At 41.3% G+C, this 25,991-nt stretch overlaps 2 pseudogenes; one reads left to right on the plus strand and one right to left on the minus strand.

Moving 5' to 3' along the window:
• LOC116895213 overlaps positions 1 to 24,894 on the plus strand; it is a 51,105-nt pseudogene extending 26,211 nt beyond the window's left edge.
• On the minus strand, positions 16,344 to 16,466 carry LOC116897596 (annotated as a pseudogene).
• Positions 24,895 to 25,991: the final 1,097 nt, after the last annotated feature.

A 25,991-nucleotide genomic window follows, 5' to 3' on the forward strand; every position in this document is an offset into this window, starting at 1 on the left:
AGTAATGCTTTATCTGCAGCCCATGATGAAAATGTATGAATGATGGTGCAGAGACAGCAGTGCCAAACATTTTGTTATCACAAGAGGGGAGGCTGCTCAAGTCAGGCCACACAGTGGGTATGAGGAGTGTGAAGAGAGGCCAGGGGTAAGGGGGGCAGGGTAGAGGAAGAGTTTTATGTCTACAGTTCCAGCAAGCCCTTAAGGGAGGGCATCTATGAGGCAATGCTGAGCTTTGTGACAGGAGGACTTGGAATTGGGCTTTTGTGCACTGGCAGAAACAAGACTGCCACCAAGTTGGGCTGTTAGTTTGACTGTGTGACAGGCAGATGAAGTTAATTGTCAGTCACAGGGGCTTCTTGACACACTCCAAATACTGTATCACTTTACTTTTTTATTTAGATCTGTAAACTCATTTGTATTAATTTGTGTGTGCAGCACAAAGAAAGAGCCACGTTTCTTTTCCCCAGATGGGTTTGCAATTGTACCGCTGCCATCTATAGAGAGGTTCTAGTGGACTGTGCTCAGCTTGGCCGTGAGTCAGGTTATGGTGTGCTCTGGGTCCATGTCTAGACACCTGCTCCACTGCTTACAGCTGACTTTCCCCTCCCTTCTAGGGATAATGATTCCTTTTCCTGCTTAGTTGTATTTATTTAAATCTTCTGGAATCCATTGTAAGAGAATGTGAGATTACATCTTTAGGGACTAAAACATTCATGATGTTTCTTGCACACTGGGTCACAATTCAGGTCTTTTGTAATGAGAATCCAAGTGAGGGCACCTTAGAGAGCAGCAGCCTCACATAAAGTTCAATGTGTCACAATTGTGACGTCTTAAGCCAGTCTGTCAGTGTTAAGTTATGCCATTGCTCAGCTCTAGAGAGTATAGTTTAATTTCTGTGAAGCTTATTTATATAATTTTAAGTGCTGTATTCTGAAAGGCTATTACTAATTTTAGACACTGAAATTGTTAAAAATCGTTTTGCTTGCCCAACAGGAACCAATGGGGAAAGTTTTTCTAAGTCACCCGAGAAACTGAGATTCAGCCTGGTTACAAGAAGCTTTGCGCCTTCTTTAATTAATATCAGTCTCCTGCTGCTGCTAAGTATTTGTATTGCTGCTGTGTTTCCTTTGACTATTAAAGTTTAAATTACACTAAAGATGCTGAAATAGAATGAAAATTGGTACAGTTATGTGAACTCTCATCAAATTTTCGGAGATCAGCGTATTGGGTTTGTAGTTATGGCCAGTAATTTCTAACCACCATGTGATGACACCCCAGCTTTGATGATGTATTCAGCTATGGGATATTAATAGAAGTTGACTGGCCCAGAGGAAACTGAGGGTGTTCACGTTTGTCTTTTATCTGTACAGGTTAATGCAGCTGAATCAAAGATAACAAACTTGATTTATCTGAAGCACACATTGGAACTTGTGGATCCTTTAAAGGTAATTCAAGTGTGTTGCACCAAACATATAAAGCATTATTTTTACACATTTTCTTTAGAAAAAAGTAAACTTTGAAGTTGTAAGAAGAGTGCATTCTCTCTCTTTACATGTATAGAACATGCATACATAAATACATGTTGTCTTTGGTTAATTAACTCTCACTGACCCACTTAAAACAAGTTATAGTATCTAAGTACTAATCATGTCTTTTCTATGAGCAAGGATGTTCTACATAACCTCAATATATTTGTCAAACTCAGAATAGTTAGCATTAATATATCTGCATTAATAATATCTGCATCTAACACTCATTTCAGTTGTTTAGTATTAGTAATTTTCTTTATAGTTTTCTAATAGAGTTCACCCATAACTGTTCATTAATGTCTTTAAAATTATTTTTAACACTTTTAAAACATTTTTATTAAAAAAATTATACATATATTTTCATCATGTTTTTTCCCTTCTTCAGTTCTTCTCAGACCTCCCTACATCCCAACTTTACGTTCTTTCTCTCTTTCTCTAAGAAAAATAAACAAAGATGGAATGTTGGAAATTAAAGAAACTGCTCTCAAGACAAGGTGGCTCAGTGGGTTAACTACTTGCTGTCAAGCCTGACCACCTGAATATGATTCCTAAGACCTATGTAGTGGAAGATCTTGCATGATGTCTTCTAACCTTCATACATGTTCTGTGCTGTGCACATGCCCACACACATACACATAAAACAAATGATTGGACATTGAAATAAAAGTTTCAGATATGCTTCCTCCTTCTTTAAAAGGGGAACAAGAATACCCTTGGCAGGGGAATAGAGAGGCAAAGATTAAAACAGACACAGAAGGAACACCCATTCAGAGCCTGCCCCATGTGGCCCATGCATATACAGCCACCCAATTAGACGAGATGGATGAAGCAAAGAAGTGCAGACTGACAGGAGCCGGACGTAGATCGCTCCTGAGAGACACAACCAGAATACAGCAAATACATAGGCGAATGCCAGCAAAAACCACTGAACTGAGAATAGGACCCCCGTTGAAGGAATCAGAGAAAGAACTGGAAAGCTTGAAGGGGCTCGAGACCCCATATGAACAACAATGCCAAGCAACCAGAGCTTCCAGGGACTAAGCCACTACCTAAAGATTATACATGGACTGACCCTGGACTCTGACCTCATAGGTAGCAATGAATATCCTAGTAAGAGCACCAGTGGAAGGGGAAGCCCTGGGTCCTGCTAAGACTGAACCCCCAGTGAACGTGATTGTTGGGGGGAGGGCGGCAATGGGGGGAGGATGGGGAGGGGAACACCCATAAAGAAGGGGAGGGGGAGGGGGATGCTTGCCCAGAAACCAGGAAAGGGAATAACACTCGAAATATATATAAGAAATACTCAAGTTAATAAAAAAAAAAAAGTTTCAGATATCCATGATGCATTAAGTGAGGGAAAAGGGAACATATGATTATATACATTTTTAAATTTCAGATGGAGGCAGGAAATGTGCCATAATATTTAGGGTGTATAATCTTTGGAAAGTAAATTGAATTATGAGTGGCTGATTTTTTTTATGCTTCTGTGAACTTCTTAGTTTTACTAGTATGTACATACTGTTTTTCCATTCCGAAGCAAATCAAATCATAGCCGTCATGTCTCCCCACATTGAAATGGTCGTGGAGAGAGACTGCCGCCGCCGCCTCCTCCTTCTCCTCCTCCTCCTCCCCTCCCCCCTCCCCCTCCTCTTCCCTCCCCTCCCCTCCCCCTCCTCCTCCTGTGTCCCTTTGTTCAGTTGCTACCTATTTGCAGTTCCCATTAAACAAAAGGAAGTTCTTAATCCCACTTCTACTGTATGGAGGGGGAGACTGCTCCATTTATAAACGTTAAGTCCAAATGCTGAAATAGCAGTCGGGCAGCTTCAGTTGCCCAGCAGTAGCTGTGTCAGTGCCTACCTCTGTAAAATGATGGATGCCGTTTAGGAGACAGAAAAACAGAAATCATCACCTTGAAGTGAAAGATGACTTTATGGGAAGATGCAGTCTGTCTTCACCTTCACTCATGTCTGAAATCTCCTGAGAATAAACATGAGAAAATGGAGCAAAAGCGTTTGATCAAGTGTTGAGTACCAAGTGTTGAATTTGAGTAGTGCCATGACTTGCTGACTTTTGGTTCTGTTTTTTAACAGGTCGCTTTAAAGAACTGTAGCACACCCTTACTAAGAGCTTACTATGGCTCCTTGGAAGACCATAGGTTTGTCACCTACTAATAGTTCATACTTCTATTCTTAATCATAATTGATTTGAACCGTATCTTCTATAGAAAACTTTGTTGGTGTGGGCGTGGTCTCGGGAAGCAGAGGCATACAGATCTCTGTGAGTTCATGCAGCCTTGTCTACATAGCACATTCCGGGAAAACAGGCTACAAAGGAAGATCCTTGTTCAAGGTTCTTCAAAGAATTCATTAACTACCAGTTCCATATTGATTCTGTGGGTAGGATAGTAGGATAAATGCCCAATGACTGCTTGTACCAATGACCAGTGTTTCCTTTGTAGCCATTCTCCATGGGGACACTTGTCCATGAAATACATCATCTTCTTTTGCTAAACCATGGAAGGCCTGATGTAGAAAAACAAATCCCAATAGATAGCAATATAGAACAAGTTCTAAAAACAATTAGTATTGTTAAGTTATTAGCAGCAGCACCTTGGTTCTTGACCAAACAGGTTATCAAACTTAACAGTTGCCTTGTTGATCAAAGATTTGAATCATTTGTTATGCTACAAGCTGAACTTGATACTGAAACCAACTTAGTTAAATGTGATGTTCAAGAACAGAATATTTGAAAAGTTAGGTAAACTGATGTCAGTCTGTGGTTTGTATAGTTGTAATTACAGTGCTTGTCAACTGGTGGTTGTAGGCTCCTGTTTGTGTCCCACAGCACATGTCCCCTTACTGAGGGGGGCATATTTGTTGGGTAATCCTGTCTAATACAACCCTTGCTATACAGCCTAAGTGTATGTGGAATGAAGGAAGATGGGGTTAGAATTGTTTGTCAATTCATTAGGGGTCTTGTTTTTAGTGAACCCTGTATTTACTCACAGCATATCAGCATATCAATCATGCATGACTTGAGAGATGTCCCCATTAGCAAATTTTAGTTTTATTTGGTTGTTTCATATCATTTTTTGAGTAGTCTTGACTGAGAAAATAGTTTTAAGTTGAGGCAATGATAGTTTAACCTAGATAAATGTAAGCCTTTGTTATTTATTGTAAAATAACTCTCACAGAGGTTTGGTTTCATTAACTATGAAAGTAGCTATTTGCTTATTACCTGTCTTTGTTTTGTATTAATTCTAGGTTTGGGCTAATACTTGAGAAGATTAAAACAGTGATAAATGATGATGCAAGGTACATGAAGGGCTGCCTGAACATGCGGACTCAAAGTGCTATGCAGTGCGCTCCAACATCAGTGAGTTCCTGGACATAGCCAGGAGGACATACACAGAGATAGTGGACGACATAGCAGGTAATGGTGCCAGCATGCTGCTGCATTGTATCACATGCTTTACTTCTGCTTACTGGAGTGAGTGAGTGTGTTGTGTGTGTGTGTGTGTGTGTGTGTGTGTGTGTGTGTGTGTGTGTGAGAGAGAGAGAGAGAGAGAGAGAGGGAGAGAGAGAGATACATATATATAAAACCCTACTACCTATATATCTATTATATATATAAATATATATAGTATATATATTTATATATATAATATATATAGTATAATTTTATATGTACACAGTAAGGCTAATACACATTGCTCTCTAAAAAGCCTCTTTGAAAAAACCAATGTTGTTTGACCATGCTTCAGTGAGTCTATTATGGGCAATACAAATTGCCTTCTTTTCTTTTTTTGAAGGATGAGGTAATTAACAGTGGATGGATAGATCTGGGAAGACTGGAAAATGAGTGTAGTCTGGGTGTATTATTTGAAATTCCCAGATAATCAGTAAAAAATATTAAGTTGAAAAAAGCAGTGCTATCATCAGACCTGGTGGCACACCGTTCTAATCCCAGAACTTAAGGGCGAGCAGAAACAAATCTTTATGAGTTTGATGCCAGCTCGGTCTACACAGGCCAGCCTGCTCTACCCAGCGAGGTGCCATCTTAGAATAAAAGGAATGATGTCAGAGTACTGGAGGGAAATCATGTGCATGGGAGTTCTGGAGAATAGAGATTATCAATGTGCTTTAGCCAGGAGCGGCAGGCACCAGTTTTATCAGAGGCTTAGCATCTGAGCTACTAGTGACTCACTGCGTGCTTACTGAGCTCCTACAGCGTGCGCACACTGGCCGGGGTCTGGGAATGCACAGTGAAAGGTGATAGAAGGTCCAAGACGAGAGTGCTGGGTGTGCAGGCTGCTTGTGCCCCACACAGGTTGGAGTCATTTGGGAAGAGGAACATCAACTGAAAAAAAATGTCCCTACCAGACTGACCTATGGACAAGTCCATTTTCCTGTTTCATGATGGATAGCAGAGGGTCCAGCTCACTAGGACTGGGAGGGAGTCATGAGAGCAAGCCAGCAAGACTTCAATGGTCTCTGCACAGATCCCACTCTAGGTTCCCGCCCTGACTCCTCTCAGTGATGGGGTGCCACCTCAAAATTGTTCTTCCTTCCTAAAATTGCTTTTTGGTCAAGGTGTTTTATCACAGCAATAGGAACCCTAACAAGACACAAAGTTAACAGAAAAATAATACTAATTAACAAACTTACCAATTATTAGATAGGCATGGCCACTGTAAAGAGAAATGTAGCTGCAAATGCCAGGTGAAATGTCTAGGCCCCAAATGGTGAGTCGGTTGGGAAAGCAGGAAAGCCAGCAGGAGCTTGTGTAGGGGCGCAGGGTCCGTGGGAAGACTCGAGCTGCTGCAGTTTATGTGGCTTCTGTTTTCCTGAACAGTCGAGTAACGAGACAGAACTCTAATACTACTATTCTTGTTCTCTCTTGTTTTAATTTTTATAATTTCTTCTTTAGAAACACACATCAGACAGCAGCGTTTTAAGGGACTTTCCACATCTTTTAGACATTAACATTTTTTTTTGATGTTTAAAAAAAACTAAGAATAGTTTCCTGTTTGTGTATAAAAATAATAAGTAAAAGGCTATGACTGCAGGGAAATTTGCCATCAGGAGATTCTTGTTTTCCTGGTTTCTGGTCCCTAGGAATGATATCACAGCTCGCAGAGAAGTACAGCCTTCCTTACGGACCAGCTTCAGCTCAGCGAGGGGGTTTTCATCCAGATGACCACAGACTGCTGCGCTCTCCAGTGACCAGCTTCCTTCAGAGTTTATTAAGGTTAACTCAGTGCCAAGGAAATGGCTGTTCCTGGTTTCGTGGAATTGACGGTAGACTTTCCAGGCTTCTGTTTGGGGCGTGGCTTTGCTACTGTACCCCACTGAGCAGCCACACCATACTGACTCCTTGAGGGGACAACTGAAGGAGGCAAAAGGCAAATGAAACAAAGTCCAAAAGATGTTTTTGACAAAATTTAGGAAATCATTGGAGTGCCTTTTGTTTAAAATTGTTAAATATCATTGTTTTATATGTGACACTGGAGGTGAGAGGACATCTTGTGCCAGTCAGGTCTCTCCTTCCACCCTGTGGGTCCCAGGATTGACCTCAGGTCTCCAGGCTCGGCTGTGAGTTCTTTTACCTGCTGAAGGACCTCACCTACCTCTTATTTTACACAGTTTTCCAGACTCATTTTCCTGTGAAAGGTTTAAGAATGTCTGCAGTAAGGAAATACGCTTGTTTTCATAGTGTTTTTAAGCCTGTGACTATGGAGGACTTTTTCCTGTGGACACACTCTCCTGCACACACAGACAGTACACACAGACACTGTCTTACTGTGAGGTGGACATGAAAAGGTCACAGAGCTAGACTCTGAGTAAGGTTCCATAGGGGACACGGGCTGAGGAGGGTCCTAGTCACAGTGGGGTCACAGAGGGTCCCTGCTGTCCACCATGTGTGTCACCTGCCAATGAGATGCAGTCCATAAGGCCATGTCAGAACTTACCAGTCAGTCACTGGAGAGCTTGGGTTAGAAATATCTTGCTTTTTCTTTACATGATCTTGTTTTTATTTTCACAGACAGTGTTTCAATTTCCTTGTACTACTTTATCCTAGAAAGTAAAGTGGTTAATCTGAGCACTGACCTTCCCGTCCTATGAGCTGTGTGTTTTTTACCTCATGTGCATGTACACGTAGCTTGACATTGCTTTTAACTCCCTACAGATTTCTAAAGTGAAAAACTCATATAGCTTTACATCAGCAGATTTAATTAAAATGAATGAAAGATGCCAAGAGTCTTTTATGAGAAATCTATCACATGACCTACATGTAAGAGCATTTGAAGTATTTGAGTACAGAATTAAACTGGTTTAGTTAGGGGAACTATAATAGGTTTAATTAATTGACTCTGTCTTATTACAGGCAGTTGAGTTGTGACTGTTAGAACAGAAAGCCTGCCACTGTGTTGAGAACAAATGGACCTCATGGAAGCATGAGGGGAGGCAATAGGAAGAGCTAGCTGGACTCCCAGGACTTCTGCACGGGCCCTGCGCCATTGTGCAAAGCTTGTGCAAAGCATGAGCTTCTCTTGGGCTTAATTCAGCTTATTTTCTCCCATGCCCTGAGCGTTGGCTTCTCACATTCTGGTATTTCTAAGGCAGCATCACAATAGTGCCAGCTCTTCTCTTGTCCATGGAACAGTAGCTTTGAATATCGGAGAGACAGAACATCTAGAACTGGTAGACTGAGATGGAGTGGAAGATGTAGGCTTTCAAAAGTCTCAAGTCCTGGGCCTCAGATACTATTAATACAAATTCTGGGTGCATCCTTGGAAGGGGAATAATCCCTGGAGTGTATTACATCATAACCTTGCTCATAAAAATCTAAACAATGACATGATTTAAACATGGGGTGCACCTGTGTATATGTTTGTATTTGTGTATGTGACTCTTTGTTTGTCTGAGTTTCTATCTCTTCCTCGTCCCTTTCCCCCTGTGTCTTTGTGTGTGTGTGTTTTGTGTGTCTCTGTCTGTATGTTTATATATGTGTTTATGTTTTTGTGTGTGAGAAAGATTACTAGCAGATAAGATGTATGTATAATGAGCACTGGATTATATCTATGTAAAATATTTTATATTTTCTAAAGCACATTATTTATTTGAAAATGTCTGTTTTGTTTATATTTAATGAGGCCATCATTTCAACAATGAATATAGAAGACGATGGATTATTTTTTATCTGATAGATGTGATGGTGAACTGAGACACGTATATTTTATCTAAAATGAGCCAACCAAACAATAGACTTTCTTGTAGTGCACAACTGTGAATGCTGTTGTTCTTAAGCAATTAAAGCCTGCTCATCTCCTTGTCCGCTCTGTGTTTCAGGATAGTGTGCAAGCTGCTCAGTGAGATCTACGAGCACATCCATTGCTTGTACAAGCTCTCGGACACAGTGTCAATGCTGGACATGCTGCTGTCGTTTGCTCATGCCTGCACTCTCTCTGACTACGGTGAGTCACTGCCTTGACAAGAAAAGCATGTGGCATACTGAAGTTTGTATTTTGTTCAACTTTATAGAACAGTTGTGCATAGTTTGCTCTTTTTACTTAAGATAGTTTCTTGCCTATGACACACAATGGAGATAGTGGAATCACCATTTTAAAAAGTCTCAGGGGCTGGATAGATGGTCCCATGACTGGGAATGCACTCTGTTGTTCCAGCACCTGAGTTTGATTCCCAGCACCCACCACTGCTTGTAACTCTTCCCCATGGACAGACACCTGGCTGCCTAGGGTGCTGCATTCACATGCACATACCCAAGCACAAGCACACAAACACATAATTACAATAAAAATAATCTACAGAAATTTGAAGTTAAATTCAAATAATATTCATTTAAAACTTGGCAAGTCAAAAAGAACAAAGCTACAGTAATTTTTAAAGATTTCCCAAGTAAGAAAGACTGCTGAAGTGGCCATGATTCAAAAGTTATAACCTGGATACTCATTAGTAGCGGTATACTGACTACTAACAGAAGCAAATCTGCATGGTGCACATCTCTCAGCTCTGGGGCACGAGTGCACTAAGATCTGTGCTACATTTCACACCCCAAGTCTGTATAAAGGCCTTTCTGCAAATGTATAGCCATTTTCCAATGTCAGATCACCATTCCAGTAGAGTTAGCCCCTGAAACTTCTTATGAAACTCACCAGTAATTATCATGCAAACACCTAGACCTAGTGTGTGCTAATTATGGTTGAGTAACTGCAGGTATGATAATGTTAAAATTAACATTTGTGATTAATTTAGCAACAACATTTCTGATTTGTTACATTGATTGGTTGTTTTCTAAAGATTATTTTTGATATATACATACATATATATATATGTATGTATGTATGTGTGTGCATAAATATATGTCTGTGCACCCTATGCATGCAGTGCACTTGGAGGCAAGAAGAGAGGATCTGGTCACCTGAAGTTATGGGTGGTTGTGAGCTGCTATGTGGGTGCTGGGAACTGAACCCAGGTCTTCTGCAAAGTAACAAGTTCACTTCACCACTGAACCATCTCTCCAGTACCATTACATTGATTTGTTTTTGTGGGAAGTACCTTACAAAATTTTTTTATACTTCTAAACATAAATTTTAATAATGCCAAATGATACTAGCAAACAATAAATAATAGATACTAACTTTTCTCACTGCTGTCTTAGGATGGAATATTTTATTCTTTCACATTTTCTTTGGGATCAGAACTTTACCTTGGGATCTCAAGTATTGCAGACTGTTGAACACGAGTTAGAGAGTGAGGATGGCCCTACCTTCAGACCGCCCACCTCACGCATGCACTGGCATGCCCACTGTAAGCAGTCTGGCATGGACTTTAGCAAGCACTCTATCAACTGGACATGTCCCCGCCCAGGATTTGCTGTTCTAATAATTGTTTTGTTAATTATTAAGTAACCTACTATTTAATTTGAGAAATATATCTAAATTCCCAAATGTAGTAGTTTTTAAGATCCCTTTGGTTTTTTCTGTACCAACTCAGTCTGTGATGAGTTTGAAGCTTACCCATGCAGTCCATTTCTCAGAGAGATCCCTCTGTCACCTAACAGGTCCTTTGTACTTGGGTTTCTCCATTTCCAAAATAGGTTTTTAGACATATTTTCAAGGGTGTAGGACAGAATATTACTTTTGTTTGGCTCCACTTTTTAGCTACACTCTGCTTTCAACACTAAATGGTTAGATGGGAAGCAATGTTTAGGCCTCCTAGGTAAACATTCTATGTAGAGGAGTCAGTGGTTATTTTGAAGACATTGCCAATGGCCATATGGTTCATTTTAATTTTTACAGATGTTTCATAAGTTGTTTTGGAAACCAGGACAGTGAAAAGGAACTACATTCTCTGGAAATAATTAAAAATAATGAGTTATACCCATTACAATTAAGGGAGATTCAAGAGTATACTGGGGATAAAGTAGTAACTTACTGTCCCAAATTAGGCTCATAAAGTTACTAAGGCCAGGCTGCTGGAAAGATGGCTCAGCGGTTAAGAGCACTGGTTGCTCTTCCAGAGGTCCTGAGTTCAATTCCCAGCAACCACATAGTGGCTCACAACCATCTGTAATCAGATCTGTTGTGTCTGAAGACAGCTACAGTATGGGATCTGGTGCCCTCTTCTGGGCTTCAGGCATACATGCAGGAGACTGCTGTATACATACTAAATAAATCTTTAAAAAAAAAATTACTTAGGCCAGCCCCCATGTATATACCACAATATGTGTGTGTGTGTGTGTGTGTGTGTGTGTGTGTGTATTCAGCTTTAAAACCCCCCTTCTTTTTTCAGTTCGACCAGAATTTACTGACACTTTAGCCATCAAACAAGGATGGCATCCCATTCTTGAAAAAATATCTGCAGAGAAACCTGTTGCAAACAATACATATATCACAGAAGGGAGTAACGTTCTGATCATCACTGGACCAAATATGAGTGGAAAGTCCACGTTCTTAAAGCAGATTGCTCTTTGTCAGATCATGGCCCAGATCGGTAAGCTGCACTTCACTGTATGATTGCCAGTTGTGAGGTTTGAACAAGAACGATCCCATAGCTCACATGGGCTGGGAGCCCAGCCTCTAACAGCGGAGCCTGCTCTCTGGTCCTGGGCTCACATCTCTGAATGTGTAGACTCCAGTTATGGAGCTGCTGCTGGATTAGGAGCTGTGACTTTGCTGGGGGGAGGTGTCTCACTGGGAGTGGACTTTGAGGTTTTAAAAGCCAAGCCATTCCCAGGTAGTTCTCTCTCTCTCCAACCGGAGGATAAGTCCAAGGTCTCAGCTTCTCTTCTAGTGCCATGCCTGCCTGCTGCCATGCCCCCCACCATGATGGTCATGGACTCACCCTATGGAACTGTAAGCCTCTGTACACATTTTCTTCTATAAGTTGCCTTGGTCATGCTGTTTTCATAGCAATAGAAAAATACCCAAGACACCAAATCGTGAGTAGGATAAACTATTTTTAGTGACCACATGACATTTTCTAAACATTACAACATTGGGCATAGAGACTTTCTCCTTATGTATATAAGTATGTATAATGTGTGTTTGTGTGTATGCATGTACATGTGGGTAAATGCCTACCAATGCTCCAGCACTGTTACATATGTCTTCATGTTGAGATCTAACATAAGTCTTACAGCTAATTTTTCTGAGAACTGATTGTGAATTATAGGAGGCCAGTCATGGCAGCTCACACCCGTATCCCAGCAGTACTAGGGAGGTGGAGAAGCAGGGGATCAGAAGCCAAGCTCACATATGTAGTTGAAACCCACTTGGGCTGTAAGAGATCCTGTCTTAAAGAAAAGAGAGGAAGGGGGGAATGAGAGGATTGGGGGGGATCACTGCACTAAATTGAAACCTGGCTTCGCATGCTTTTCACTCAGTAGCCCTGATCTGGTTCTCTTATGTATCCCAGAGTGACCTCCTCTTCCTGTGCTAGGTGTTCAACTGTCTGAGGCACTTAGTTTACTTTTTATCACTTTCATCTTAAATTCTGGTGTGTGTGTGTGTGTGTGTGTGTGTGTGTGTGTGTGTGTGTGTGTCTGTCTGTCTGTCTGTCTGTCTGTCTGTCTGTCTGTCTGTCTGTGTGTGTGTGTGTGTGTATTGTCAGACCTGAGTGCAAAGTAAACTGAAGCTTGAAGGCATATATATGAGTAGCCTGGAGACCCTGCAATCTTAGACAAGTTACACTGCTCTTAGTTGCCGTCCAAGCTCTGCCTCCCCACCAGTAGCAGCGTGACCACCTGTGATCATAACTGGTGGATCCTGAGAGGGGAGCAAGGCAGGAAGGACTTCCCCAGAGCTAAGAGACCACAGGCAGTGCTGCTGGATGGGACCTTATTAAGGGAGAGGAAGTTTAATCTGGCTACCAGGCTACATGACCTCCTCCAGTGGGCCTTTCTTCCTCAGCCAGGCCCTGTCCCCATCCTTCTTTTGCCCTAGATCCAGGACTAATTTCACTTGCATTTCCCTCCCATTACATCACCTTTATCTACACAGGGCTCTGTGAGAGATGTTTCCCATTCTACATTGTTTGTTTTGTCTTATGATGTTAGAATGACTTTCATGTCACATTATGTAGAAAAATGGGTTAACACTCAGATCTTCTGCTTTCAAATGGAGAGTAGATAGCTCAATAGCATAAGAATAGACTCATGGAATATAACTCATCTTTCTTTTGGTTTTTACTGTCCTGCTTTGGACACATTTCTGCATGGTTGCACAGACACAACTATTTGTGTTTTACAGTGATTTTTCATCAGCCTGGCCCTCACATGTTTCTTTCAGATTTCGTTTGTTTCTCTCTTGAACATGATTTATCGGTTAGCTAATAACTAATCCTTTATGAAGGTTAAAGTGGCTGCTTTCTTTTGATGTGGCTGAGCATCACATCAAGCACCACAATCTTTGGGTTTCTGCGTGACTTGTAAGGCAGGTACCAGAGGCACTCGTCTTCTCTATGCGAAAGGGTTTAAGTCCCAGCTTGTACAGTGAGCAGAGAGCCAGGGCCGTACTCTGACTCCACGTCCAGCACTCTGTGAGGGGCGCGGTGCTGTGGTACCTTCCTGTCTATTGGAAGTGCTGCTTCTCTTTCACAGGCTCCTTCGTCCCAGCACAGTACGCCTCCTTCAGGATTGCTGCGCAGATCTTTACGAGAATCAGCACTGATGATGATATTGAAACAAACTCTTCAACATTTATGAAAGAAATGAAAGAGGTAACTAAGCAATATTCCCTTTCTTTAGAAGCACATCAAGTGTCCGAGCATCCAGAGTTACTGGTGCGCTTCAGTTCCTGAGAGCCAGAGGGCAGTCAGACACAGCTTCCTAGTGAGTCCTGGGCGAAATGGAAGCCGATGCTTCACAGAAAACACAGCTCTGGGCGGCCATGGTGGGGTATCTGACAGGCTTTTCAGAAGGCAGTGGTGTTTTCACATAGAATCAATTGTCCGTTAGCTTTAAAAGTCATTGTCTTTGCCCATACAAACAAGGGGAATGAGAATGCTTGCTCCCCACAAACATGTATACCCTTCCCTTTCTGATCTGAGTAAACCCTACCTGTGCCCAAGGCAGAGCACTTATAACGTCTGTGCTCGGAAGGATTCATGCATCACTGTGAGCTTAGGTTTCTTTTCTGATGTGTCATAGAAGGTGAGGTTTTAAAAAAGAAACACATTATTTTTACTTAGCATGTATAGAATGCCTGTGAGGATTCTATCAATAGTTTAGATACATGAAGGTTTGTCTTTTATTTATTTATTTTTGAGAAAGGATATCACTATCTCTAGCCCTCCCAGGCTGGGCACGAACTCACAGAGATCCACCTGCCTCTGTCTTTCTAAGTGCTGGCAGTGTAGCTGAGTGCTTCTGTCTCCTAGGAAGCATATCTTTTAAATAGAGCCTGCTTGCACAAAAAGCTAGTCTGTTATAATGCAATTGAGTGGAAGTCTGTATTTGAGAAAGAGGATGATATTCTCCAGAGGGAAAGAATTTCTATCAATTTAAGTCTTGTTGTTTGTTGGCCAGGGATTTAAATTTGTTAAACAAATATGTTTTTTAATATCTTGTTCTGTCTTTAGCAAATATAAGTATGTTTTCAAGTAAATATATTTTGAATTGGTTTTCAACATTGTATAACGGTGATTGGTAATTTGTGGAGAAGAGAACGACCATCTTTGTGTCTTATTTAAGCATTTAATGTTCACTGATGTGCTTCTTCATGTTGTAGATAATACTGTTTTGTTGTCTCATACATATGTAGATGTCTGTTTTTATATATGGAGTATTCAAATGGAATTATTAGTTATGAGATTGCCAGAAAGAGAAGCAATATGTTATTTTCTGCTCAGCAGGATTTCTCTATTAAAATAAATTTCAGACATATTTATAAAGGGACCAATTTCCCTGTTTTTTAAGAGAACAGCATTGCTTGGGTTTAATGAATAGTATTAAAATTATGTCTTCCAGATAGCATATATTCTTCACAATGCTAACGACAAGTCACTCATACTGATTGATGAGCTTGGCAGAGGCACTAATACAGAAGAAGGATTGGGATTTCTTATGCTGTCTGTGAGCATCTGCTGAAGCACAAAAGGTATGCCCTGTTCATCCTAAATGGCCTGTTTCATGTATGCAACATGATGATTGTGTCAACACCAAAATAGCTCTTTAAACAATTTTGGGTAAAAAGGCATACTACAGGGATTTTGTTTGATTTCTGGTGAAAGTAGAAATAATTACTGTTGTGTATACAAGAAATCAATGAGTAAATTGAGACCTACAGATAGTGCAAAAGTCAGTTGGCTTTAATTTAATCAAATCGAATAACAAAATATGAAGATGTTACATATTACAGAATCTGACAATTTGAAGACAGCACGTTACACATGTAACAATCTCTGAGGCATCATAGAACAAAATACCCAGAGGAAACAGCATCCTTTAAAGAAAACAGGTTCTCATGAATCTTGTAAAAGTTATTTTTGCTTTGTTATTGAGCTAATTTGGAAAATTATTTCATAGATGACTATTTAAAATATATTTAGATATGAGAAATGTAAAAGCACATTTTCATAATTAAAAAATACCTTAAAGCATCTTTAAGGAGTTTTTTTAACCTTAAACAAGAGTCCACAATAGTTCATTATAGAGGGTGAAAAACTATCTCATATATTTAATAAAAGTAGTGTTAATACACATATTTTATGTAATTTCAAATGTCAGCCAGAATTTCTCACATGAACAAGACCTTATATCACACATCAACATGTCCACAGGCAGCGGCTTAGACCTGGCTATCTGTCCTTTGGTGGTAACAGATCCTTGCTGCTGCAGGGTCACAGACCCAGATGTGACCCTCTGTTGCCACACAGGCCAGGACCACCCCACCATGGTCTGAGGAGGCATCACCGGCCACTCACATCAGGCTGCTCCTCACGACCCTCGAGTCTCCTCTGTCTCTTTTCTCTGCGCCCACTTCCTTCTGCTTCTCCTTCTCGTTCATTTCTCCACCACTCACCTGCTCCTCTGAGTGGTGCCCGGGGCTTGCTCAGGGTCTGAGGTTGCCTTAGGTGTAGTCTCAGGAGTGTTAGGCCCTACCCATGCATTCTGACACCAGGAAGGTCATCTCCGCTATGGCCAGACCTCAGGCCTGCACAGCACCAGACTGAGTGGTCATCTAAGGCTTGCTCCTTACCTGGGTCACCTGCATGGCCCCATGGGGAGGTCATCTGTCTCAGACTCACTCCCTCATGGGATCTGTGGCACCAGGCGCAGGCTCACTTTTTCAGTGAATGTTAATCATTCAGATGCCGTGGGGTCAGCACACTGAGCACAGACAGATCTCTCCTCTCTGCCCCTGCTGGCGTCCACGTGACACAGCAGCCAAGCCTCAAGGGCTCTAGGGGCAGTCGAGGTTACTTTTTACTGAATTAACCTAATAGGGCTTATAAAGGTCTTGTGTGCATGTGTGCATGCTGAAAAGGACCCTAAGTCATGGCCTGGCTCTTGGGAAGCCAGTGCTCTCCCTATCACAAAGCTGCATCTGCAGCCCTTGATGCACGTGTCCTTCTAAGCACACTGTTGTCAGTCATTCACTGCTCAGCAGTTTGAAGGCCAATCTTTTATGTCAGCAACTCCCATAAGTTTCCTCCACCAAGACCAGATAACTCCTTCCAAAGCTGTGTCCAGTGATCTCCCCACTAAACCACTCCTCTTAAGGGCCCTCTGTTGGGGTCAGAAGTCCTAACAAAACCCAGGAAATGACAAGAGGCATTTCAGTCAGGGACAACAGCACAGACTCGGGGCGGACTGTGTCTTTCAAGCGTTCATCTTAGTGAGTATTTAAGCAGATCCAAAAGATGTATTCAGGCTGCTACTGATCAATCAGGGCTGCAGAGCAGACTCAGGGGCTGAGCTGCGACCCTGAGCCAGAATGCTGCGGGAGCAGATGTGCCGACTATCCCAGCAGTTAGGAGAGAGGCGTCCTTAGGAGCAGCGTCTTGTGGTTCAGTTATGCTGCTCCATTGGTTGGATTATTCCACTATGGCGATATCTTGTCTAGCACTCATGTCTCAACTCACCAACCAGCATGTCAGTTACCCATGTACATCCTCTCTCTCTCAATAACCAGCATGTCAGTTACTAGGAAAGGTCTTGGGAACTTAAACTTTGACCCCTATTCAAAATGGAAATTTTATTCAAAATGTCTTCAGCTTTGTTCTTTCTTACTCTCCATCTCCCTGGAGTTTGCCACACTGGTCAGCTGTGACCAGTTAACTATCCAGGACACACCCGCTGTATCAAACTACTAGTCACAGTTGGGGAATTTCTATGTAATATTGTCAAATCTTTATGCTTTTTTGCTGTTATCTTTGGTTGAGACATTTGCCAGCCAAATATTTAATTTTCTTTCTTTTGAGACAGAATCTTGTTATACACCCTTACTAGATGGCCTATATTCTCTGTGAATTGCAAACTGGTCCCAAACTCAGCAGTTTTCTTGGTTTAGCATTTCAGATGCTGGGATTTATGACATTTAAATTTCAACCAATCCTCTATTATTTCTTAAGTGTAATAGCTCTTTTTCGGGGGGAGGGGCTGTTGAGGAAGGGTTTTTCTGTGCAGTCCTCGCTGGAACTTGCTCTGTAGACTGGGCTGGCCTTGAACTCGCAGAGCTCTATCTGCCTTTGCCCCTCAAGTGCTCAGGGAATTTCTCCTTGAATTTAATTTCTGGCACAAAAAGAAAACAAGAAAAAAAAAACAAACATAAAATAAAAGCCTTGAGAATTTAAATACCTAATAAATTGCATTAACTCCATGTTCTGCTGGTCCTTCTAGGAGGAGAGCGCAGTGTGAAGGGCGCAGTGTTGAGGAAAGTGCTGTAAGGCTGTGGCAGAGCTGTGGCGCCTCCCTAAGAGGTAGCCACCTTTCGAAATCGCTTTCTCTGCTCAACTTTATCTCTTTACTTTGGAATTTAGTCTTTTCTCATGACATTTTTTTGTTTGTTTCTTTGTTTGAGAGAGAGTTTCTCTCTGTAGCCTGGTTGTCCTGGACTCTCTTTGTAGACCAGAGTAGCCTCAAAGTCACAGAGATCTGCCTGCCTCTGCTTCCTGAGTGCTGGGATTAAAAGGTGTGCTCCTCCATGCCTGGCAGTCTCTTTCACATATGTTGTGCGTGCAAACAAAGTTGACCTTTCATTGGATATAAACTTGAAAACCCATGGCCTGAACATGTCATCTCTGAGATGATGGTTTTTACTCCTGCCTTTGCCAAACTTGTTGGAAGGTTAAGCTAATTGTTATGTTTAAAAATAGTTGAAATAGGTTTTTTACAGATAATTTAAAAGTACTCATACTCATTGTTTATTATGTTTCTAGGCATTTACCTCTTCACTACCCATTTCCTGGAGACTGTGCCATATAGACACCCTGTATCTTAATGTAGAAAACATGCATTTTGAAGTTCAGCATGTAAGAATACCTCAAAAATAAAGGCGCAATTTTGTATGCCTACAAACTTTCAGGACTCACGAAGAAAAAAAAAACTATGGTACTGCATGTAGAATTTAAATGTAGACATCAAGACAATGCACGTCTCTTAAGGCAGACCTCTTTCCCCTTTGTTTGCCTGTCCCCATCCTTCTCTGTGTTTATATGCTTTCTAACAGCCTAGTTTCTTTGCCAATTCATAATATATATGAGTTTATGTTCTTTGCTTGTCATTTATGTCTTCTGAACTGATACATTACAACTGAACTGTAGCATTAGAACAGCATAAAGCCCTAGGAGCCTTGGCTTGTAGAAAGTTTAAGTTTTTTTTTTAAAAAAGGTTGTTTATTTTATGTGTATGGGTTTTTGCCTGCATGTATGTATATGTACCCCTGTGTTGTGTGGTGCTCAAGGGAGACCAGAATCGCGTGGGATCCTCTAAACTGGAGTTACAGATGGTGGTGAGCCGTCCGTCAGTAATGTCAGTTGAACATCAGTGCTCTAGAAAGAGCAGTGAGGGCTCTAATCACTGAGCTGTCTTTCCAGCCTCAGTGCAACAGATACATTTATAAATTGTATAATTTTACATATCATTACTTCCCATACACTCATTTTTCCATAGTCACTTTATTCTCAGGGTATTTTATAGTTAAATCTAAAAAATCTTAAAATGGAATACATTAGTTGGGTGGTGGTGGTGCATGCTTTTAATCTAATCACTTGGGAGGCAGTGTCAGGTGGATCTCTGAGTCTGCAATCCTGGTCTACAAACACGTTCAGGATGTGTGTGTGTGTGTGTGTGTGTGTGTGTGTGTGTGTGTGTGTGTGTGTGTGTGTGTGTGTGTGTGTGTGTGTGTGTGTTGTGTTGGGTTTGGGGTTTTTACTGCTGTGAACAGACACCATGACCAAGTCAACTCTTACAAGGCCAACATTCATTTGGGGCTGGTTTACAGGTTCAGAGGTTCAGTCCATTATCATCAAGGCAGGAGCATGGCAGCATCCAGGCAGGCATGGTGCAGGAGGAGCTGGGGTTCTACATCTGCATCTGAGCTGCCCTAGAACACTGGCTTCCAGGCAGCTAGGATGAAGGTCTTAAGACCCATGCACAGTGGCACCCACTCCAACAGAGCTATACCTGCTAATATTGCTACTCCATGGACCCAGCATATACAAACTATCTCTCTCTCTCTCTCTCTCTCTCTCTCTCTCTCTCTGTGTGTGTGTGTGTGTGTGTGTGTGTGTGTGTGTGTGTGTGTTTCAAACCATGACATTCTTAAATTCTTGTCAACTACTTTCTATGTAAATAACTGTGTAACATGCAGATTCTCATGTTCTGGAAATTTTCAACTTTCCGCATTTTGAAGTCTTCAAAATCACTTTTATCTATGGATATGAGCTCTTATGAGAAAAATGAAACCTGCTTTACTATTTAAAAGTAGGAAATGAACTGGGCAGTTTCCTGAATCACATAGTTAGTAAGCCTTCTCACTCTCCATTCAACTGGGAATTGGGTGAGATGGAATAATCTGTCCTGGATATGGAGTCATCAGAATTCAGTAGTTATCAAGTGTCAGCCCTATTTTTAAGCACAGAAATCAGTCATTTGGGTGAACATGTGGTGCTGCTTCTGCCTTCTGACCCTGCAGGAAGGTAAACTGTTGGCATCCTTAGGAAGCCTGTGGAAGGGCAGCGCCTGCCGAGGAGGGAGTTGGCACTTGGCGTTTGTATAAAGGTATCATGGAGGGACTTCATGCTCACTGAACTGTCTGCTGGATTGAAGAACACACAGCCAAGACTACACAGCAATGATTTAATGTCCATTTTCTGTAATTTTGGGATTAAAAAGCTGCAGAGGCCTCCTCACTTCAACGCCATCAATTGTCTTGGATGCCAGAGAGATCCTAACCCACAAATTACAAGGCAAATCTCGGTAAAAATAAACACCTCCCAAACTTTGTAAATAAGACCTTAAAGTCTGCATTTGCTTGCTGTGACACAGCTTACTGTAAGAACTTCATGCAGCTAGACACAGCCACTCAGGCCCTTGCCCTGGTGTGCATGCAGTCAAGGGTGGGTAAAGCTTGCAGAAGCCAGGGCAGCACCGGGAAGGGAAGGAGGAGGAGCTGCAGGCAGGGAGTGTCAGCCACCTCAAGAACAGAGGCTGGCTGCTTTCTAGGGATTTAACTCATGGATTTTTTGCTTTGTCATGTTTTGTTTTTGTTTTTTGGTGGATAGCGTTACAATGGAAAGTACATACAATATTTCAATATGTACTATTATGGCTTTTTGCATCTAAATATATTCATAATCAAAAATTTAAGATAAAAGTCAATTTTAGTTAAGAAAATCTCTTCTTTAAAAGATGAAGTTGGTTCTTTTTTATTATTATTAATCATTCCATTCATTCCATCTCAACTTCCTGTTGTTTTAACAGACAGAGTTCTGCTCCTGAATAATTACCGCTTCTTTTATTTTGGGAGAGCAAATCTGTTTGAAATGTGCATTTAAAAGCATGAACTGCAACATTCAATCTTTTTACCTTTCAAAGCTCTTCTTTCCATTATGCGCTTAAACCTGTTTTCTTTATGAATAAATGGTCCTATGTCTAAATAGTAAATTGTAGGGAGGATCATTCTGCTTTCAGCTTTTTTTAGTTCATAGAAGTTAAGTGACTTGCTAAGAAACAGTGGGTCCAAGTGAAGTCACATGTCCAACCTGGAAATCAGATCCTTTTTCTTTTTGTTTCATAGTGTTTGAAAAAATCCAGGAAATTAACCCAAGGTATGTGGAGCTGCTGTAGTGTGGAAGTTTCTTCATGAATAGTTACTTGTCCATTTCATTCTTTTTGTTGTGCTGTTTTTTGGTTTATTTTTAGTTTTTGTTTGTTTTGATTGGTTTTGTTTTATCATTTTTTTTTTCAGTGTGCTTTTTTCCTTTGGTTTCTGAACTGTATCTGTGACTTTACTTGCGAATCGTCTTTTGAATTACATATCAGCCCTTTGGGCATTATTCTCATTCACGAAGACCCTTCGTTGCCTATTCTTCATGTCCATTTCCATCCCATGGTCTATATCCATATTCTGTATCCCATGTTATATATTCCATGTTACATGTCATGTTCATACCCCATGTTCTGTATCCCCGCTATGTATCCCGTGTTACCAACCAACTCTCTTCCCTTTAGTCTCCCTAATGGTGTTGAGAGTACTCATCTTGAGCCTAGTGTTCCCACTTGAATCTCTATGTTCAACAATTTGCATACTCATCCTGTTCCCTTGCTCAGCCTGGCTTAGGTGACTTTGTCAAAGAGCATCTCCATGTTTTGAGTGTTTGATGACCCTGTGTCTGTAAATAATTTCTGATTTGCGCTTAAAGAACTACTTGATCATCTTGAGTTCTTTTGGATGCCTAACCCTGCAGTGTTTCTGTCTCCCATCATCTTGCCTGCCGAGTTGGACTCTCTGCGTTTTCCCCAATGCCATCTTTTTAGAAACCTTGTTTCAGATATTGTCAAAGTAACTTTTACTCCTTCCTCCCCTCGATCCACTTTCTTAGCTGCCTGTCTTCCTTTTTTGCCTCCATGTTTCTTCACTTGACTCTCCGTCTCTCATATGCTTAGTGCTTTTCAAAAATCTTCTCCAACCTTCTCACACATCTCTTCCTTCTGCTGTGTCAGCGTCGTCTAACACCAACCCTTTAATACATTTCCTCATGTTGTGTGACTCCCCAACCAGAAAATTATTTTCATTGCTACTTCATAACTGTAATTTTGATACTGTTATACTGTTGTAAATCATAATTTTAAGTGTCGATATGGGATATCGATATGTAACTCCTGTGAAAGGGTTTTCAACCTCCATTGAGATCATGGCCACAGGTTTGAGAACTGCTGCTCAGACAGTACTCTTCCTGGAGAAATATTAACTTCTCCCATGACTCACTTACAGACTAACTTTCTCCTAAGCTGTAACTAATGAAACCACCTATTCTCTGTACTTACACCATCCCCATCCCCATCCCCATCATCCCCATATCCCAATCCCCATCCCCTAGACCCTGTACTGTCTTTTCCCAGCTCTTACCTGGTGCCTAGTAGATTTATTCCCCAGAAAGTTTTGATCCTGTGGGGCTTTGGGACCTTGTCCTCTCCACAAAAGAACCCCTTCCTTTTCTTTCTTTTCTTTTTTTTTTTTTAAAAGATTTATTCGTTTATATATGTAGGTACACTGTGGCTGTCTTCAGATACACCCAGAAGAGGCATCAGGTCTCTTTACAGATGGTTGTGAGCCACCATGGGTTGCTGGGAATTGAACTCAGGACCTCTGGAAGAGCAGTGGTTACTCTTAACCGCTGAGCCATCTCTCCAGCACCCGCCCTTCCTTTTCTTCACGTGCCCAGTGTATTTGGTTTGGAAGGTGTTTGCCTCAGCCCCCTTCTGTGTGCAGTCTGCACTGTTCATAGTCTTTTCCCCAACTTCCATTTGCTAGTTCCACTAACCCTGCATCCATTCCTCCCCACATTTCTTATAACATCTTTTAAAAATGTTTTTAATGATCATTTAAACTTTCACATGCTGTTGGGCAGGGTAGGGACAGAAACAGGAATTGCTTCTCTTTATCATGTGTTCCCAAAGATTGAGCTAAGGTCATCAAGTCTGGTGATAAGCACCTTTACATTCTGGGGCATCTTGCCAGCCACCCTTCAATATATCATCAGTTTTTAAATAAAAAATCAAATTTTCATCTGTTGGAAAAAAGCTCTTGTCTTCCGTCAAATGCCCTCCATTACAGCTGTTTGTGGCCCCTTCCTCACAAACCGCGTTTTCATTAGACTTTTACTGTCTTTCCTATCCACCCTGTACACTTTCCACATTGTCTCTCAGTGCATAAATCCCACCGCCCTAATCAGGAGCTGTCAGACACATTAACAAGTTGAAGTTGAGCCTTTAAGGTCTTCTACAATTATCAGAGCATGCAGTTTTAAGTGCCTGGGGTTTCTAGGTTTTAGTTTGCTTTAGGGTCTTCTTTTGTTTTGTATGCCCTTATCCTACCTCAATGGTTCATGTCATTTGCTTCCATTACTGATGTGTCATCTCCTGGTTGTGTTTCAGGTCTCTACCCCCTGCTTTGACTGTTTCTCTACCCAGAATTCTCAGTTTGGCACTGCAGTCAGTCAGACTGGTTCGTTCTCTTGTCTCCTGTGAGCTTTCCTGGTCTGTGCTGGCAGTGGGCTTGCCTTCTCTGCACTGCGCGCCCGGCTCCTCTTACAGACCTCCCATAACCACAGTCAGGGCTCACGGCAGGCCACACAGTACTCACAGGCACTGCGAGAGTGTCGCTGCTGGAGCTCCGTTAGCATTAGCACGATTGTGGTAGAAACACGCAGACACAAGCTTCAGTGCCTAGAGCACACCCCAGCTTTATATAAAGAAGAGTAATTAATTAAGGGCACCAATGGATGACCAGACATGACTGTATTCTGCTGCACTGAAGTTTACTCACTTTACTGTGTTGGAAGAGGGAAGTGTATTTTACAGAGAGGTGTCTGCCTAGGACTTTAAGAAGTACTGGGAAACTTACTAAGTTTTCAGTTATTAAGGTAGAAATTGTTGGTTACCTACTTCAGTGAGTTGTATAGATTAGAAGTTGAAAAAAACCCTTACTTTCTGTCCAACATTTAAGTCACAATAGATATATTTTAAGTAATAATTTTAGAAATTCTTAATATGGTTTGTTAAGAATCAGTCATAATTATAGCTCTCATTTATGTTTGTTTTGGTACATTTTTGCTCCTCAGGCAATATTTTCTGTTAGCTACCGCTGCATGTCTTTTGTGGAGTGGCTTTCTGGGGCTCATCTTATCCCCGGAGTGACATTGCAGCTGTCCCTGCTAGCAAGCCCACTGCCCATCCACCTCTAAAACAAAATGTGTTTGCAGAACTCCTCTCTCTGCTGAGTTTCTCTTTACTTTTTGGTATTTCATTTCTGAATTTGATTGATTTAGGAAAAGTTTCTTCTTCAAATGTCAATTGCAAGGATTCAAGTCCTTCATAAAGGTATATGTACATGAGAAATTTAATTCTCCAAGATAGCATGTTTTAAAGCATGTGTGAGACCTTGAGTTCCTATTTCTATGAAATGAGATAAAATAATACAAAAATATAAATTAAATATGCATTTATTTTTTAATCTCATATTTTGATAATTAAAACCCGAAGGAGTTCCCCTGAGATGGATAGGCAGAGAGCTGTACCATCTGGCTACAAAGGCTTGTCCAGGTTGCTCGAAACTCTCAGTTGGAGCCGGGACAGGCTGCGGACATATCTGAGTAATCTCAAGAAAGAAGTATGAGGACTTTCCCAGGGCTGCGGACCTTCAGAAAGACTGGTGATCAGTTCACAGTGTATACAGGGTTTAATCTTGGTTATCAGTTTATATTTTAATTGAAAATTATAGTATATTAACCTCAGAATGTTCACCTATGAACTCTAAATGAAAAATATTTATTACAATAGCTTAAAAAAACCTAGAGCTCCACAGACTAAACCATTAACTAAAAAAGTATACATGGAGGGACCCAGCTCCAGCCACATATGTAGCAGGGATGACCTTGTCAGGCATCGATGGGGAGGAGATGCCCTTAGCCTGTGAAGGCTAAATGCCCTGTGTGGAATGCCAGGGCAGGGAGATGGGAGGGAGTGGATGGGTGGGGGAACATTCTCATAGGCCGGGAGAAGGGGAAGGGATAGGGGGACTCTAGAGGGGAAATCGGGAAAGGGGATAACATTTGATATCGTAAAAAGAAAATATCAATTCAAAAAAAAGGGACAAATTTTTAAAGAAAAGTTTTTTTGTTAGAAAAATGGTACAATAGTTTTCATTTTGTGAAGTAAGCTTAAGTTTAGTTCCTATGATTTATGTTTAGAATGTTAACAAATATTCTAGCTTCAAATATACAGTAAGGACTAGGTCTGAAGCTTCCTGTAAGCCTTTGCCTTCTGTTCTGATGCTCATGATTTAACCACATCTTAGCTGGGGTCTCAAGTCCCTAACACCAGTGACCTGAACTCCATACTGTGGTGCTGGGATTGGGAAGGTCTGGTCAAAGGCGTCCCTCAAGGTGGAGATAAGCACTGTAGTGCAGCAAGTGAGACTGGGGCAGGGGGCATGAGCAGCCCTGCGTCAAGTGCTCAGCAGTCAGGCCGTTGCTCGTCAATCCTCCTTTCTAGTTTTTTTCATTTTGTGGCCGCGCTTATTTTGCATAAAAAGGAAAATGATGCGATTTGCCTTTCTTGGCTATTCCCAGGAACATTCTTCTTTTGCTTGGGAATTTTATTTCTTTCAGGCCAAGTTTGCTTCATTATATAAACCCCCGGTCTTCTGAGTTCAGTTCCTGGAACCTGTGCTGAAATAGAGACTCATTCACACATTGTCCCTCGACCTCCACA

Source organism: Rattus rattus, chromosome 3, assembly GCF_011064425.1.
Source record: "Rattus rattus isolate New Zealand chromosome 3, Rrattus_CSIRO_v1, whole genome shotgun sequence".
In the NCBI taxonomy this organism is placed as follows: domain Eukaryota; kingdom Metazoa; phylum Chordata; class Mammalia; order Rodentia; family Muridae; genus Rattus; species Rattus rattus.